The sequence below is a fragment of the Telopea speciosissima genome, chromosome 6 (assembly GCF_018873765.1).
Source record: "Telopea speciosissima isolate NSW1024214 ecotype Mountain lineage chromosome 6, Tspe_v1, whole genome shotgun sequence".
Lineage (NCBI taxonomy): Eukaryota > Viridiplantae > Streptophyta > Magnoliopsida > Proteales > Proteaceae > Telopea > Telopea speciosissima.
In genome coordinates, this window is record NC_057921.1 from 34,831,483 (window position 1) to 34,843,382 (window position 11,900).

Below are 11,900 nucleotides of genomic sequence, written 5' to 3' on the forward strand. Positions count from 1 at the left end.
GCTTTATGCCCTAAGATTTCACACATAAATGTGCTCATCAGAAAACCTAGATTTTTCCCAAAAACCCAAGTTTGGATTAAGGATTTGGACATAGACCATAGATGGCTTAATGTATTGTGCCATTAGAATATATGGGACCCTAATGAACCTTGGAAGTCATCTCTACAAGCCCTTGAAGCCATTGGGGGCATTGGGGATCAATTTGGGTGAAGTTCGGATTTGAAAAATCCATTCCTGCTGCGAGCGGACTAAGGACCGGACTCACCATCGTGCATCCTCCCATGGATCCTCCCCCTCGGGTGTGTCTCACGTGTGTCTCAGGGTTCGATCGGATGCACGGGCGGACTCACACAAATAGAATTCGTTCATGGATCCGCCCGCAATATACAGCATGACCATTGTTCAGTATTTTAGCCATAACTTTGTCTATACATATCGTATCAATGTGATTCAAGTTGCGTTGTAAAATAGACTCAAAGGGATACAATTTGTATGAGGAAACGTGGACCCAATCCAAATAAAAGACCCTCAAAAGTGGGCCTAAACCTAGCTGATATATTTTGATAGCAACTTAGGAACATGACTTTAATCCGGTGACCTCGCCCACATTGTGGCTGCTTATGGAAGACTTAGTAAACCTTATTGGGGATTAATTACTACCTAAAGTGCCCCTAAATGTATTAATTAATTGACCTATCGAGGTGCCAAGGTCTACCCTTGATGCCCTCGAAACCCCCTTACTGTCCTAAGGGACTTGAGACCTCAACCTAGAAATGGAAAAATCCTAAGGAGAGACCAATCTATGGGATCTCCCAAGACAAATAAATGATATGAGACATTATGCCATTAGGAAGGTTTAGGACACCCTTCCCTAGCCCATGAGGCTCTTAGAGCTCAAGAAGAAGGCTAGGAATCAGACTGACATAAAGATTTCATGTTTAGAATTACTTGTCTATAACACTTGGGGCTCCTCTTGGGACCCTTCCATACTTTCTAACTTTATGTTTCACGTACCCCTAGGCTACCTAACCAAAGTGGGAGAACATATATCAAGGCAATTCATACCAAACACATCGAACGATATCCGAATTATAGTGAGTGGGTTCTGGGTGATTTTGTTGGGTTTGAATATTATAATATGCAAATTTAAGTATGCTATTATATAAATATAAGCGTTGTGTGCATTGCATCTTTTATCTCATATGTGAACTGTTATGAATATGATAGTATGCTCACCATTGTATCGGGCTACGGTGCCGGGTGTGTCGGTATCGAAACCCCACTTTATTTAATTATGAAAACTGTTATATGCCATCCTGATCTGTATGTGCCGTGCCGTGCTGGTACCCGGGTACTAGATGAAATGGGACGTTGATGCACCCGGAATACCTCTCGGGACGATGGGATTTGCATGTAGTATATCTACGGCTAGGATGCTTGTTCCCTTATGCTACGACCCTTGCCAACAGAGGTTTATGTATTGGATAGTCTGAGCACCTATGGTCTGTGGAGGTGGGAGAGGCCAGGACAGAGGTAGTGACGGCTATTGGGGTCTGCCACTGGGTAATCATGATGGCTTCTACGGGCGTAGGTCCCCTCGTGATAATTGAGGATTCACTAGGGCAATAGGATAAGTGACCCTCAGTGTCTCCCAAGTTATCACAGTAGCATATACTTGACTGATAGAATTTGTGTGCTAGGTGAAAAAGAATCTAACATTGGCATGCATCATTCTGCTTGATATTGATTGTGTGATGTATGTGCATTCCCCTTTGCTCTCTCACTAGCTAGTGTAGCTAATCCCGTTGCGCAACCCCTTTTTAGTTGATATGCCGGAGGTACCACTCTTGATGAGCACCGTTGGATGCTAATCAAGTAGAGCCGGTGGCTGTGACTTGGATGTAGATGTACACCTAAGATTGGTGCCCTTGGGGCAATTATTTATTATTTAATTTCTATATTCATTCCACAATCATTTATAAACTGTATGTTTATTTATAAGGAGAGTAGTGAATGGTTACAAATATTGAAACTGTACAATGTGTTATCATTAGAGAACCGATGCTCTATAATTTCATATGATTTAATTTAATTTCGCTTCCGCTATCTTTGTATTTGTAACGGTTTATTCCATTTGGTACGTTCCCTTCTATTATCAAAAGGTGATGACAGGGTGGACTGTGGCTCGGGACACTGTATCTGTGATCCTGGTAGGTATTGGGATGACACGTGTTGTCCCTGTCACCCCCTATTGTGGCAAAATATCTTACATCGGGATGGGGGCGTGATACCTCGACCACCTAAGGAGGGTATTTTCCAAGATGAGGACTCACGGCCTGAAAATGAACCCACTAAAGTGCACCTTCGGGGTAGCAGCCAGCAACTTCCTCGGCTTCTTGGTCCATCAAAAGGGGATTGAGGTAGAAAAAAACAAGACCAAGGCCATCTGAGACGCCAAGCCGCCAACAACCAAGAAGGAGCTACAAAGGTTCTTGGGACAGGTGAACTTTCTCCGACGTTTTATCTCCATCTCCACAGGCTGAACGAAGATTTTCTCCCCTTTGATAAAACTGAAAGCCAGCGAGGGCTTCAGATGGGACAACCTCCATCAAAGGGCGTTTGATCAAATAAAAGACTACCTGACCAGACCTCCAGTCCTAATGCCCCCAAGGAAGAGAGTATTCTTGAAGTTATACGTATCCATAGTAGAAGGTTTAATAGGAAGCTTACTGGCATAGGATAATGAGGCCGGGGATGAACAGGCTATTTTTTACCTCAGTCGGCCCTTAACCGAAGTAGAGCGAAAATACACGGCCATCGAGAAACTCTGCCTAGCATTATTCTTCTCATGCACCAAGCTACGTTACTACCTTTTGCCAACCATGATAAACGTGATTTGTCAGACCGACGTGATTAAGTACATGCTTACACAACCCATTTATAGGAGAAGGATAGGAAAGTGGACCCTAGCCTTGACCGAGTTCACCCTACAGTATGAACCTCAAAAAGCGGTCAAAGGGCAAGCTTTGGCAAATTTCCTGGCGGACCACCCTCCCATAGAGATAAGAAAGGGCACAGCTGAGGTGCCACATGTCGGCCTGTCACCTTGGAAACTTTTCTTCAATGGGTCCAAGATCGAACAGGCCATAGGGGCAGGGGTTATGTTACAGTCACCAGAGGGGACGAAAACCCAGTGGTTTTCTCAGCTTGACTTCCCTTGTTCCAACAACCAGGCCGAATATGAGGCCCTCATACTTGGGATCAGCTTGTTGCTCAGCCTAAAGGCTGCCACCATCGAGATCATCAGAGACTCTCAGCTGGTAATCAAACAGTTGGCCGACGAGTACCGGTGCGAGAGCGAACACTTGGTCAAATACCATGCGCTATCTAAGAAGCTGATCAATGGTTTCCAGGACGTGGTCGTTCGCCACATCCCACGATCAAAGAACTAGGTCGTGAACGGCTTGGCTCAAGCTGCGTCCTGGATCGGACTCCCAGAGGGCAGCTTGGAAAGGACCATTGTCAGCAAAAGGCAGACACGGTCCTCCATCCTTGAAACCAACCAAGTAGAAGTCAACCAGATTGAAGATACACAGCCCGATTGGCGAACCTCAATCACCCAGTACTTAAGCAACCCTAGGCCCAAATTCGATAGGAAAATCAAAGATAGGGCCACAGGATACGTTCTAATTGGGGATGATCTCTACAAGAAGGGGAGCGACTATCTTTTACTCAGGTGCGTCAGCCTGAATGAGGCCACTTTGATCATGGCCGAAGTTCATGAGGGCATATGTGGAGCGCACCAGGCCGGGCCCAAGATGAGATGGTTGATTCGACGTCATGGGTACTACTGGCCGACAGTGGCAGCAGACTATGTCAAGTATGCCAAAGGGTGCTGGGCATGTCAAGCCCACGGTCCAGTACAACGCCTGCCAGCGGTGGAGTTTAACCCAGTAATCAAACCATGGCTATGGACCTGATAGGAAAAATTAACCCCCCGGCCATGCAAGGGCATTGCTTCATCATCGTGGTGACCAATTACTTTACGAAGTGGGTCAAAGCAATGCCGATGAAAGCTGTTAATCAGATAGACATCATCCAATTCCTCAAGAGCCACATCATCCACAGGTTCGGGCTCCCAAAGACCATTACTTGCGATAATGGGACCGTTTTCATAGGAGACGAGGTTGTAGCGTTCGTAGCCAAATTGGGAATAACATTCACTCACTCCACTCCGTACTATGCACAAGGCAATGGTCAGGCTGAGGCTAGTAACAAAATATTAAAGGGTTGCCTAGCTAAGGTGGTGGACGACAACCCAAGGAGGTGGGCAGACATGCTTTCTAAGGTTTTGTGGGCATTCAGGACATCACAGCGAACCAGTACAACCACACACCTTTTGCCCTGACGTACGACAATGACAATGTGCTTCCCGTGGAGATCAGCGTGAGGTTGGCGTGAGTGACATACCAGCAAGGACTTACACCAACGGCCTACAGCGAGGCAATGCTGGCCGAGTTGGATGACTTGGACGAAGAACGACTGGCCGCGCTCGACAGGATGCCAGTATGGAAGAGAAAGGTTACAGCGGTCTGCAACAAGAGGGCCAACCTTAAGTACTTCCAGGAAGGGGACCTCGTTCTGAAAGTCGTACTATCAATCGGCTCGAGGGACCCCAGGCTGGGCAAGTGGTCCCCAACATGGGAAGGCCCATTCACAGTCTGCCAGGTCCTCCGAGGCAATGTATATAGACTGAGAGACATGGATGGAGACATTCAGTTAAGACCCATAAACGGGAAGTTCCTCAAAACTTTCCACCCTACGATTTGGGATCTAGGGTGATCGACAGGACACTAAGGGAGAAAATGGAGCAACCAAAGTAAGGCCGAGAGATAAGAGAAACAAGGTCCATTAACAAGAAAAAGGAAAAAGAAACATGGCCCAAGCAGGCCGAAGAAACCAAACTACCAAAGTGTAGACTCCCAAGCTATCTCTAAAAGGGCGGGGGAAGGCACACAGGCCTACTTAAAGAAATCATACGGCAAGGACTCTTGAGTTTCGCTCCATTGTTTCTCCATAATCCATAGTCATTGGTTGGAAACGACCAGGTTGGCTTGACGAGTTGCTTTCAACAACCTCTGTTGCTTGGCTGCAACTTTGACAGAGATAGCCTCGAGCGTCGCGGCTTGGGAACCACTCGGTTTCTTTTCAACCTTCAAAGCCAGGCCAACCCTATCAGCCCGGAGGGTCGCAAGCTAGGCTTCCAGGCGCTGAATTTTGATGTCAATTTGGACCAATTTTTCCTCTCCTGCCTTCACCTCGGTCAGGATCGCATGAAGTTCGCCTTGGATTTTCTTGACCTTTTCATCTAGAGCATCACCTTCCTTGAGGGCATCCTCCAAAGCTTTCACATTTTTTAGTGTAAGGGGGGCCGAGGTTGTCACATCAAACGTAAATGCAACGGCCTGGTCCAGCCATTCCTTGACAAGGACAAGAAGATCAGGCAAAGATAATAATGTTCGTAATGCTTCGGCGACAGCAGTCAGGATCCTAGCTCCAACGGCATCACAAAATGGGATCTACAGAAAGGAAGAAAGGAGGGATTTCGCTTATGCTACCTAGGCCAAATCAGACACAAGCCTAGAGCCCGAAGGATCATCAGTACCTTTTTCATCATCGGAGGAACCAAGGTCAGCCAAGATGGCTTCCAAACTGACAACCTAAAAGAAATGACACGTCAGCCAATGTGGTACAGAGACACTAGAGAGCATTCGGTCTAGAAATACATACCGAGGGAGCCTCTGCAGGAACAAGTTGGCTCGGGGCAATGATAGGCTCTTGCACATTGGGAGGAGTCCTGAACTTGGGAGATTCCAGCACGTTTCCATCACCTGATACATCATCACCAAAGCCCTCTTCTGTCTTGGTCTTGCCATTGGAAGAACCATCTTTTGGAGGCAGGGAGGAGGAGGATTCGAACTCAAAAGAACTGGTGATTACCACTTTAGAAGACCTGGTGGGGATAGCCTGTTTCATACAAGTGCTTGATCGGGTGCGATCCTTCATGAGCACAGGGGGAAGGACCTTTAGACAAGGTGAACCGGCCAACTCAAGATGAGGACGAGAGGAGGCCGAGGGAGTTGCTACTGAGGCACGAGACCAGGAGGTATCATCCTTTTCTTTCTGGGCTATGCTCGGGGCAGGGGCCTTGACCATGCCAGCTTTCAGAGGGCTGGCGCCCTTGTGTTTTTGCTCGCTGGAGGGAGCGTCTCTTTGGACTCGACGTCATTCGATGATGACCCATGGTCACTTTTAGCTGTTTGAGTTGAGGGTACAGGCCGAGCTGAAGATTTGGCTGCAACAACAAAGAAGGCCGATCAGCAAACACCCAAGGATGGCACATTGAAAGAGATGGCATAAGGAGTGCTTACCAGGGAGTTATTTAGAGGACTGCGCCCTTTTTCGCTTAGGGGCAACAGGTTTGAGTCCGACAGTTCCTGAAGACGAGGGGAGGAGCCTACTACCTTTTCGACGTCCTTGAGGCTGGAGGAGCGAAGAAAAGTATGAGCCCCACCATGCTGAAAACTCTTTAGACGCTACAGGCTGGGGCGCAAAAAACTAGAGTTCAAACTGAGAAAGAACCAAGGCATTCATGGCTGAAGCACGAGTTATTTCGACCACATCTGAATACACCAGTCGCTCCAACTCGCAATCAGTAACCGAATAGTAATTGGGACAGGGGATGGCTTGACAAAGACCGAATTGACATGCGCAGTAATGAGGATTGTACATTTCAAAGCCGCACGTGTTGTTACCAGACGGCTCTAGGGTAATCCCGAAGTGGAGATCCCGAAAGACCAGGAACCTACCCCATACAACAGGGTCAGACATGGGATGATCAATGGCCAAAGAGAGCCACCGAGGAATCGCTTCCATCGATCGAAAAGGAACAAAAAACTCGCCATCTTGATCAGGCTCAAATGAAAAGAAGAAGTTGTGATACTCCTCCAAAGTTCTCAAATTATGATGGGGGGAAGAAGCAAATAGGTAATCGACCACGGTCTACACCGGAAGCGGTGATGGCACGATGTACAAATCTTGGAAGTAGGCACGAAGCCACATCTGCAGGAGCCAAAAAGGGCCGCCACCATAGGCAAAATCGGACTCGACAATATCATTACAACCCCAAAAAAGAACAGCCAGGACAAAAGAAGCTAGGTTGAGTAAACGGCCTTGGGCCAAGGCATTGACTAGGCGTAGATAGGTCTTGGAAATTTTGTTCAAATGGACGCAAGCTAAATAACAGCAAATCCTGAATAGAAAGAAGGCCGTGAGCTCTTGGTCTGAGACCAAACCGCAGGAGTGACGGTAGGTCTGCAAGTAGAAGTTGAAACTCGCAGCCTTCGTGAACTCAAGGCCGTGGTCCACCTCAGCCCCTGAGCATTCATCAAGCCCAAGGACGAACCATTGATCTCTTCCCCTTCAGCCTTGAGGCCGGTCAGAGCTCCCACATATAGGAGAGTTGGGGCCACCATGCCAAAACGAAAGTGGAAGGAGTTCGTGGACCATGACCAGAAGTGAAGAGCAGCCTAGAGCAGGGGACTGTTAAGAGGCACAGAGGTGCTCGAGAGTTGAACGGCGTGCAAAACACTGAGTTTGGATAGAAGTTCAGAGTGGCCAAAGACCATGCGATCTACCCAGGTTTTCCAATCAGGAAGATAATAAGGCCATAGGCGCCCGAAGGCTTTATCCCTGAGTTCGAGAGGACCCTTCGATTGAAAGAGGAGCTCCTCCGTCTCATACTTAGGGAAATTTGAGAGGCTAACAGGACAGGAAGAGAAGGCAGGACCGAGTTTGAAAGGAGGTTCAGGGAAAGGGATTTGTACCTCGACCTGAATGGAGGAAGACAGAAGCGAGCGTTTCTACACTAGCACGGCCTCCACTTCTTGGGCCACCGAGGATTCGGCAGGTTTCTTAGCCATGGCGACACCGACGAAGAGAAGCTACTGAGAACAAGAAAAGAAGAGGCTAGAGAAGAAGGAGAGCAGGAGGTTAGAGCTCTCGTTAAAGCGCGAAGACCTTAAATATGAAGGGTGGGGACTTGAACCACCATTAATCAGAATGGCGGGAGTTTTGAAATTCAAAAGCTATCGGGCTTATTAAAACCAGGTAACTGCCTGAGAAGACGAAGAGGAAGAGATGATGTGGCACAAAAAGTCAGCCATAGGGGACTGCCGTCTTGGTCTCCTTGCACAACACAACCTCCTGATGAGTTTGAGCCACATGGCACCACTTAAGAAGGTTGTGAGGGGGATTGTTTGCTCCTAAAAATCATCGATCCAGATCAGGCCGGGCCAAGGAGTCAGGATGGACGGCCAGTCTGCAAGCCATAGGAGGATGGATCACGTAAAACATGATCTCATCTCATCACCCAAAGGTTGAGCCACGTGGCAGATGCTCAGAAGGCACTAACAGAGAGCAACGTTAGTCAAGGAACGTGAGAACACAGGGCAAGGTGGACCCCACCATGGCCACAAGCGGTTAGAAGCAATGTAGGCTTGGTGGGACACATGGCGAGCACCAGTTGGGACTGGAGGTATGGGACCGAGAGAAATGGATTTGGTGGGGAGCAACTGCATGGACTGATAGGCAGAGGAGTTTATCCTATATAAAGAGGTCGACTGATCAAGAAAAGGACACACAAACACACCTGACAAAATCAGAAGTTTTATTTTACTTTGCTTTGCATTTTATTTGTCTTTTCTTGGCCATTTGTTGGTTTTTGTCGTTTACTTGGATTGAGAGGATGTACGGTCATGCTTTTGGAGTGACGCGGCGCGGGTGTACTTGCAGAGTCGACGCTCATATCTGGTATGATCGAAATATACATTCATTATTCAGTCTTATTTATTCTTGTTTGTGTCCATTCGACGCAGTTCTTTCTTTTGGCAACCTGTTAGTTTATTCAATTTGCGACCTACGTTGTTGGCTTAACTTAAAAGACCTTAGAGCTACTCAGGCAAGAGGAAGACCGACTTGCCTGGTTAGGAGTCAGATCAGGCTGTTTCGGCCTCGTTTGAATCTACGCAAAGGTTCTGACACGCCCACGCTATTTGCACCAGGTGCACCGTCCCCTATGTGTTAGTTGACGCGATTTTTCTCGCCAACAACTTTCGTTAAACCTCAGAAGTGGTATGTGTAAATTACCCAAAAATAAAAACATGATTCCAATTCCTAAACCTCCAAAACAATCCCAAACTCTACCTTCCCATAATCCTATCCCTTACTTCATCCAAAATCATAATTCAAGTAGTCTTGGAAACTGCAGTTGCAAGTTTGCAACCTCCTTAGAAATGGAATACCTTACTGAATACTCAATTCCCAAATCTCCCCATCTTCCCTTGCAGTCCAATCTCACAAATCTATAAACCCCAATTGCCTCTCTTTGCATGCAGAAGTCTCAAGCCCTTGTTCAGCTTTCTCTTTCCTTCCAGTATTTTGAATTCAGTCAACGTTCGACATTTTCTCATCTAACCGTCCCCAAGTCGTCCCGAGTCCCAACCACCGCTTCCACCTCGTAAAAAAATCCATAATAAAATGAAGAAATTGGAACGAAAAATCAGACGCGTATTCAAACCTCCCAAGCACAAAGCACTACCAAGTATTCCTCCTCCTCCTCCTCCTCCGCCGCCGCCACTGCCGCCTCCTTCTCCTCCTCCTCCTCCTCTTGAACCCTCACCACCTCCTCCTCCTGAACCTACAACCCCCACCATGCCACCTCCTCCACAGAAACTTCCGTTTCCTTTCCTCTTCCCTGAGACCCAATCAACGGTTCTTCCTGATCCATCTCGCTTCTTCTCTCCACACCCTTCTCTCATCGCCTCTGCCCACCAATTCATTCTTTCAGAACTTCGTTCTGAAAAATGGCGATCAGCCCGAGTACATACACCCTTATCTCATCAAATCATCTTCCTCCGCCCTCTCCCTCTGCTACCCATCTCGCTTTGTCAATTCAGCATTCATCTACCAAACCTTCAATCAAGATCTCATAATCTCAGCAACTCAGAACACCGATACCCATGACAATCACATCATCTCCTCTTTCAGCGATCTTAGTGTGACCTTAGATCTCCCCTCTAACCTGCGATTCTACCTCGTCCGTGGAAGCCCATTTGTAACCTGCGCCGTCAACAGCCCCACCCCACTTTTTATCTCAACGATCCACGCTGTTCTCTCCGTCACATCCAACAATTCCCACACGAAGCACATCATATGTCTCAACAACAATCAAACATGGCTCTGCTACACTTCGTCACCAATTAAGCTGACTCACAGCAGCATCTCTCTCCTCACTTCAGATCGATTCTCTGGAATAATCAGGTTTGCCCTGCTGCCGGATTCTGAGCCGCGATATGAAAAGATTCTTGATCGGTTCAGTGCTTGTTATCCAACATCGGGAGATGCAGTGTTCACTCAGCCGTTCCATTTGGAGTACAAATGGGAGAAGAAGGGATGGGGAGACCTGCTCATGCTTGCCCATCCTCTCCATTTAAGGCTCTTATCGGCTGATGATGGAGATGTTACTGTTTTGGAGGAATTCAAATACAGAAGCATGGATGGTGAGCTTGTCGGTGTTGTGGGCGACTCGTGGGTCTTGAAACCTAGCCCTGTTTCAGTCACTTGGCATTCAGTTAATGGGATCAATGAAGGATGCTTTCCAGAAATTGTTTCTGCTCTCTGCAAAGATGTTGATCTTCTTAATTCGTCTCCAATAACAACTACTTCGTCTTACTTCTATGGGAAGGCAATTGCTAGAGCAGCCAGATTGGCATTGATTGCAGAGGAGGTGTCCTTTCCTGAGGTGATCCCAACGATTCGGAAGTTCTTGAGAGACTCAACAGAGCCATGGTTAGATGGGAATTTAAATGGAAATGGGTTCTTGTACGACCCCAAATGGGGAGGAGTTGTCACCAAACAAGGATCGGTGGATTCTGGAGCAGATTTTGGGTTTGGTACCTTCAATGATCACCATTACCATCTGGGTTATTTTCTCTATGCAATCGCAGTGCTTGCTAAAATTGACCCTGCTTGGGGGAGGAAGTACAGGCCTCAAGCGTATTCAATTATGGCTGATTTTATGACCCTGGGCAGACTTTCGAATTCGCGATATACGCGTTTGCGCTGTTTCGATCTCTGGAAGTTGCATTCATGGGCTGGAGGACTTACTGAATTTGCAGACGGAAGGAATCAGGAGAGCACAAGCGAGGCAGTGAATGCATACTATTCAGCTGCTCTGATGGGGTTGAGCTATGGAGACACACATCTTGTGGCCATTGGGTCAACACTTGCAGCTATGGAGATTCAATCTGCACAGACTTGGTGGCATGTAAGGGAAGGTGAGAACATGTATGAAGACGAGTTCAGTAGAGATAACAAAGTGGTGGGTGTGTTGTGGGCTAACAAGAGGGACACTGCACTCTGGTTTGCTCCACCTGAATGGAAGGAATGTCGGCTGGGAATTCAGGTGCTACCATTGTTGCCCATAACTGAGGTTTTGTTTTCTGATGTTGGGTTTGTAAGAGAGCTAGTAAAATGGACTTTGCCGGCTTTGAGGAGGGAAGGGGTTACAGAAGGATGGAAGGGGTTTGTGTATGCATTGGAAGGGATGTACGACAGGTATGGAGCTCTAGAGAAGATAAAAAGCTTGAATGAGTTTGATGATGGAAACTCACTGTCCAATTTGCTGTGGTGGGTACACAGCAGAGGTGATTGGGAAGAGGAGGAATGCGTGAAAGGAGGGGGAAAGTATTGCTGGTTTGGGCACTACTGTCACTGAAAGCAACCTCTTTGCTGCTATTGTTTTCTGTACATTTAAGTATTTGAATCAACAAACCTCTTTG

The 11,900-nt window shown here is 47.3% G+C and overlaps 1 pseudogene; it reads left to right on the forward strand.

The window, feature by feature from the left end:
- Positions 1–9,597: 9,597 nt before the first annotated feature.
- LOC122665668 lies at positions 9,598–11,900 on the forward strand (annotated as a pseudogene).